Source organism: Kogia breviceps, chromosome 8, assembly GCF_026419965.1.
Source record: "Kogia breviceps isolate mKogBre1 chromosome 8, mKogBre1 haplotype 1, whole genome shotgun sequence".
In the NCBI taxonomy this organism is placed as follows: domain Eukaryota; kingdom Metazoa; phylum Chordata; class Mammalia; order Artiodactyla; family Physeteridae; genus Kogia; species Kogia breviceps.
Genome location: NC_081317.1, coordinates 94,913,834 through 94,921,192, shown reverse-complemented (window position 1 = coordinate 94,921,192; position 7,359 = coordinate 94,913,834). Strand labels below are relative to the sequence as shown.

The 7,359-nt window shown below is 33.0% G+C and overlaps 1 non-coding gene across 1 annotated transcript; it reads right to left on the bottom strand.

The window, feature by feature from the left end:
- Positions 1–6,205: 6,205 nt before the first annotated feature.
- Positions 6,206–6,313, bottom strand: LOC131762034 (U6 spliceosomal RNA). The gene has a single exon (XR_009337123.1). It is a non-coding gene; the product is annotated as a U6 spliceosomal RNA (small nuclear RNA).
- Positions 6,314–7,359: the final 1,046 nt, after the last annotated feature.

Sequence of the window (7,359 nt, the reverse complement as noted above, 5' to 3'; positions counted from 1 at the left end):
GCAGGAGAGCAGCAGTAGCAGAGGCTTGGTATCTCTATTTTTGAGCAGCCTTATTGAATTACAATTAACACAGTAGAAAAATCATCCATTTAGATTTACAATTCAATGAATTTTAGTATATTCACAAAATTGTGCAAACATTACTGCAATCAATTTTGAAACATTTTTACCACCCTACAAAGAAACTTTGTGTCCATTACCAATAACCCTCCAGTCCCCTAGGCAACCACTAATCTGCTTTCTGCCTTTGTAGTTTTTCCTATTCCAGAAATTTTATATAAATGTAATCATACAATTTGTGTTCTTTGGTGACTGGCTTTTAATTACCATAATATTTTCCAGATTTAGCCTTGTTGTAAAGTATATCAGTACTTGAATTTTATTGAGAAATAATTTCCATTGTATGCATATACCGTATATTCTTTATTCATTTCCAATTGATAGATGTTTCAGTTATTTCTATGAATAATGTTACCTTGAACATTTGTATACACGTTTTTGTGTAGACATGTTTTTATTATTCTTGAGTATATACCCAGGAGTGGATTGCAGGTTATATCATAACTCAATGTTTAAACTTTTGATAAAACACCAAACTGTTTTCCAAAATGTCTGGCAATTTAAAGTTCCCAGTAGCAATGTGTGAGGGTTCCAATTTCTCCACATAATCACCAACACTTATGTTTGACTGTCCTTTTTCTATAGCCATCCTACTGGGTGTGAAGTAGTATCTCATTGTGCTTTTTTTTTTTTTTTTTTTTTTTTTGTCTCCCTGATGACTAAAAATTTGAGCATCTTTTCATGGGTGTATTGGTCATTTGTAATCCTTTTTTAGAGAAATGGCTATTTAAACCCTTTGTCCATTTTAAAATTAGGTTCTTTACATTTTATTATTGTGCTATAAGAATTTTTTTATACTTTCTGGATACAATTGCCTCATAAGATATAGGTATCTCCCGCTATTGAAAGACTGCTTAATGTCACTTCACTTTTATGAAAGACCTACGTTACTACCTGTTTTTTCTTAACTGAAAGAAATCTGAAAAGCATTTTCACTTTTACAAAAAAAAAGGCAAAAAGTGCAAATAGCATATTTCAGCATTTGTTTTGCAATGAGTCCTTACAAAGGCAGTAAACACCTTGAGCAGCGACAGTGGCACTGACAAGCTCTTTCCCAGAAACTACACTCAGCAACTCAGCATCAAGCATCTGTAGCTTTGACCTGTGTCCATGAGCATCTGTGCTTTTTCTCACTTTACTTTGGCAACTATACCTTGCTAGGAGGTGGAGCTGGAGATAGAGAGGTAGGACCAGAGCCAGGTGTGAGCCAGAGCTTCGCCTATGTGCAGTGACCATCACTGCCCCAGGGTGCAGGGTCAGTCCCCAAGTTGCTCTCAGGAACAGAAGCCTTGAGAGTCGGCCCAATCCAACTCAGTTCTCTTCAAATGTGTGCTCTCCCTACTACCAGCACTGGCTCCCTACCTGCTAGAAGGACGTAGTTTTGGAGCAAGAGGACTGGCATGGGCACTCGGCAAGGGACTAGGTGGGCTGTGTCAGTCTGGTCTCTGTCAGAGATCTGGACTGCTTCTGATATGCTGCCTGTGTAAACAACAGTAATGGCTGCCCCCCTCCCTGCTCAGATGCTGTTTTGGGTTTGAGCAGCCTGAGCATCTCATGGTCAAGATCTTTCCTCAGTCATATTGCCTTTGCTCCAGTGTGTAGCTGCAATGTGACGCAATCAGGGCTTCAGTGGTTGTATGGCTCAGGCTGGGGCATGGGCTGAGGCAGTCACAGGAAACACAGCAGCCACCCCTGCATTCTCAATCTACCCTCTCCACCCTGCTTTGGGTGTAATCAAGCATTGGCACACTCCTCATGAGCAGAAACAAGGCTTCCCATACCCCTCCTGTTAGTGACACAGGTCCTCCAACCAGCCAATGGGACTCGTCTTCCTTTTGTTGGATGCCAGGTCTGGGGCACCCAATATGTGGCTCAAACTGCTCACTCCCCAGGGAGGATCTCCATCCATGTAATCTCCCTTTTCCTCTGATTCCCCTCCCAGGGACACTAGACCTGATCTGATCACTTTTCTTCCCTTCTTATCCAACTATGTGTGGATCTTTCTTACAGCCTTGGTTGTACAAGAGACTTTCTGCAAATCTCCAGTTAGTTTTCAGTGACACTTTTCACATGTAGATATATTTTTGATGTGTTCATAGGGGGAAGTGAATTCCAGGTCCTCCTACTCCATCATCTTGATCCGAGTTCTGTCTTGATTCATTTTAGGCATCCATTAGCAAGATGTGTCTTAAGGTAATTGCTTCTTTGCTTTACACCATTTTGGCTTACTAAAAGATTTCATAGGAATGCTCTACTTTTGGATAGAAGGATAAAACCTATATATGATTTGCAAATATTTTATCTAATTATATAAGTTATCTTTTCACTTTCCTGATGGTATTATTTGCATGCAGCTCAAATATTTTCAATTTTGATAAAATTTAATTTATCTATGTTTTCTTTTAATGATGTGCTTTTCCTGTCATATATTACATATCCCTAGATTAGTAAGATTTGCAGCAAAGTTTTCTTCTAAGAGTTTACAGGTTTAGCTTCTTCATATAGGTATTGGATCTATTTTCAGTAAATTTTTGCATATGGTATGAGAGAAGAGTCCCAAATATTTTTTATTGTTTTTTTTTGATGTAGATATGCAGCTGTTCCAGCACCATGAGTTCAGAACACTATTCTTTCCTCATTGAATTTTCTTAGCTCTCTTGTCAAAAATCAATTACCTGTAAAAGTAAACGCTTATCTCTAGACTCTCAATTCTATTTCATTGATGTATGTATCTATTCTTTTGACAGTAGTACACAGTTTTGATTACTGTAGCTTTGTAGTAAATTTTAAAATTGGGAAACGTGAATCTTCTAAATTTTTCAAATTTGCTTTGGTTATTATGGGCACATAGAATTTCCATGTTAATGTCATGATAAGCTCATAAATTTCTGCAAAAAAAATTAGCTGACTGGGATTTTGATAGGTTTTATGAGGAACCTATAGATAAATTGGGGGAATATTACTACCTTAACAATATTAAATCTTTCAATCCATGAACATAGGATATCTTTCCATTTAGTTAATCATCTTTAATTTCTTTCAACAATGTATAGTTTTGAGTGTATAAGTGTATAAGTCTTGCTCTTCTAAGTTTAATCCTAAGTATTTTGTTCTTTTTGATGAAGTTGTAAATTATTGTATTATTGTTTTCTTAATTTTATTTTCAGATATTTCACTAAAAGCATACAGAAATGCAATTGATTTTTGTAAGTTAATTTCACCCTTCAACCTTGATAAACTCATTTATGAGTTCTAATAGTTTTTAAGTGGAATCCTTAAAATTCTCTACTTTGAAGATCATGTTATGTACAATTGGAGATAATTTTGCTTCTTCTTTTCCAATCTGGAAGTGTTTTTTTTTTTTTTTTTCTTGACTCATTTCCCAGAATAGACCCCCTAGTATAATAAAACTGACAAGAGCACACATCTTTGTCTTGTTCTTCACATTAAAGGGAAGTATTTAATCATTCAACAATAAGTATGCTATTGACTGTGAGTTTTTCATGATAAAGGATACCATTTATTATGTTGAAGATAATTTTGTTGAGAGTTTTTACCTTGAAACAATATTTTTGTCAGACTTTGAAATATGAGATGTTCAAGTGGTTATTTTCCTTTATTTAACTACTCTAATGTATTGCATTTATTATTTTTAATTTCAATTGTTATAAAATAAAATTTATAATCTTAAAACTTTTTAAGTGAACAGTTCAGTAGTGTTAAATATGTATACATCGTGTATAACAAATCTCCATAATGTTTTATCTTGCAAAACTGAAACTTCATATTCATCAGACAATAACTCCTAATTTTCCCCTCCCCACAGACTCCAGAAACCACCATTTTACTGTCTATTTCTATGACTCTGATACTATAGATACCTCATATAAGTGGAATTATACAGTATTTGTCTTTGTGACTGGCTTATTTTACTTAACATAATATTCTCAAGGATCATTCATGTTGTAGAATATCAGAATTACCTTCTCTTTTAAAAACTGAATAATATTTCATTGTATGTATATGTTATATTTTGTTTACCCATTCAGTCATCAATGGATGTTTGCAGTGCTTCCACCTCTTGACTATTGTGAATAATGCTTCAAAGAGCATGAGTGTACAAACATCTCTTTGGAACCCTTCTTTCAATTATGTTGGATATAATCCCAGAAGTAGGAATGCTGGATCATATGGTAATTTTATTTTTAATTTTTTGAGGAACAACCATACTATTTTCCAAAGTGGCTGTGCCATTATACATTCTCATCCACAGTGCACAAGTGTTCCAATTTCTCCACATCCTCATCAACACTCTGTGTTTTTGTTTTGTTTTGTTTTATATAGCAGCCATCCTAATTGGTGGGAGGTGATACCTTATTTTGGTTTATATTTGTATTTCCCTAATAATTACTGATGATGATGAGGTGTATTACATTGATTGATTTTCATATGTAAAACTGCCCTTGTATTCTAGGAATTAGTCCCAGCTGGTCATAGTGTATAATTTGTTTAATATGTTATTGAAATCTCTTTGCTAGTATTTTGTCGAGATTTTTTCCATCAATATTCATCAAGGATATTTTTTTATAGCTTTCCTTTCTTGTAAAATATTTTTTGGATTGTGACATCAGGTTGATGATGGCTTTGTATAATGAGTTTTGAAGTGTTCCCTCCTATTTATTTATTATTTTGGAAGAATTTGAGGAAGATTGGTGTTAATTCTTTAAATGTTTGGTAGACTTCTCTAGTGAAGCCAGTGTAGTCCTGTTATTTTCGTTTGGGCGGGGGGGGCGGGGGCTTTTGATTACTGATTCAATCCTTTTACTAGTTCTAGGTCTGTTCAGATTTTCTATTTCTTCATGATTCAGTTTTGATACACTGTGTGTTTCTAGGAATTTATCCATTTCATATGGGTTATTCAATTCGTTGGTGTACAGTTGTTCATTGTATTCTCTTTTTCTTAAGATTTTTTTGATGTGGACCATTTTAAAAGTCTTCATTGAATTTGTTACAATACTGCTTCTGTTTTATGTTTTGGTTTTTTGGCTGTGAAGCATGTGGGATCTTAGCTCCCCAACCAGGCCTCGAACCCTCACCCTCTGCATTAGAAGGTGAAGTCTTAACCACTGGACTGCAGGAAAGTCCCTCTATTCTCTTATAATCCATTTTTTTCTGTAAAATAAGTAGTAATGTGCCCTTTTTATTTTTTTTATTTTAGTTACTTGAGTCTTCTTTCTTTTTTCTTAATCTATCTAAAGATATGTCAATTTTGATTATCTTTTCATTGATTTTCTTATTGCTTTTCTATTCTCTATTTTACTTGTCTCTGCTCTAATCTTTATTGCTTTATTTCTTTTGCTGGATTTGGTTAAATTTGTTCATTTTTTCATCTTAAGGTGTAAATTTAGGTTGTTGATTTTATGCTTTTCTTTTTAAAAAATATGTTTATAGCTATAAATTTTCCTCTTAGTACTACTTTCACAATGTCCCAAAAGTTTTGCTATGTTGTGTTTCATTTTCATTTGTCTCAGGATATTTTCCAATAAACCTGTATTTTCTTCTTTGATCCAGTGTCTATTTAAGTATATGTTGTTTAATTTCCATATATTTGGGGGTTAACTCATTTTCTTTCTGCTACTGATTTCTACTTTCATTACTATGTGATCAGAAATGATACTTCATATGATTTTCAACTTTAAAACTTATTTAGACTTACTCTGTGACCTAAAATATGATCTATCATAAAGAAAGTTCCAGTTGCACTTGAGAAAAATGTGCATTCTGCTTTTGTTGAGTGGAGTGTCCTGTACATGTTTGTTATATTCAATTGGTCTGTCATGTTTTTATTTCCTTATTTCCTTATTGATATAATCTCTAGTTGTTTTATACATTATTGAAAGTAGGGTATTTAGTCCTTTACTATTACAGTAGAGCTGTATATCTGTTCCTTCAAGTCAATGTTTGCTTCATATACTTCAGAGCTTTGATGTTTGGTGCATATATGTTTATAATTGCTATATCTGCTTGGTGAATTGAGTATTTTACCATAATATAATGCTTTTTAAACAAGTTTTATCCATTCAGCCAAATTATGTCTTATGTCTTCACAAATATAAAAAATTCTTGTGCAGGTGCCATGATAATTATTTCTGTATCATTTCAATTTTAGTTTATGTGTTGCTGAAGCAAACACTCTGTTCAGATATTTTGCCCAATATTTAATAGGATTGTTTATTTTCTTTTCACTAAATTCTGTTCATGTTTTGAATATAAGTCCTTTATCAGTTATGTGTTTTGCAAGCAGTACTTCCCAGTCTCTTGCTTGTCTTTTTGTTCTCCTAATAATGACTTTTGCAGAGCAGATGTTTTAAATTTTAATGAAGTCTAACACCAATTTTTTTCTTTCCTGGATTATGTTTTTGGTATTGTATATAAAACTCATCATCAAGCATAAGATCACCTATATTTTTATCTATGTTATCTTCCAAAAGACCTATAGTTTTTATTTTACATTTAGGTTATGATCTATTTTGAGTTAATTTTTTAAGAAGTATATGATCAGTGACTAGATTCTATTTTTTGTTTGATTATCTGTAAATGTTCACTTCTCCAGCACCATTTGTTGAAAAGTCTGTTCTTTATCCATTGCATTGTCTTTTCCCCTTTGTCAAAGAGCAATTGACTATATGTGTGGTTCTATTTCTGATCTCTCGCTTATTCTATTTATGTATTTGTTTATATTATTTCACCAATGTTGCAATGTTTTGACAATCATAGCTTTATAATGTGTGTTGAAGTTTGGTAGTGTTAGTCCTCAGACATTGTTCTTCTTCAATATTGTGTTGGATATTGTGTCTTCTGCCTTTTCCACATAAATTTTAGATTTATTTTTTTGGTATCAGGAAAATAACTTGCCATAATTTTTATTTGCAATTCTTGTAATCTGTAGACAAAGTTTTCAAGAACTAATATCATAACAATATTGAGTCTTTCTATCCATGACTGTGGAATATCTCTCCATTTATTTAGCTCTTCCCTGATTTCCATCATCAGTGTTTTATTGTTTTTCTCATGTATACCTTACACATATTCTAATAGATATACACTAAACATTTCCTTATTCATTGCAAATGTAAATGATACTGTATTTTTAATTTCAAATTCCAATTTTTCATTGCTAGTGTATAGAAAACAATTGTATTATATATATATTAACTTTGTAATATGTATAAGCTTATA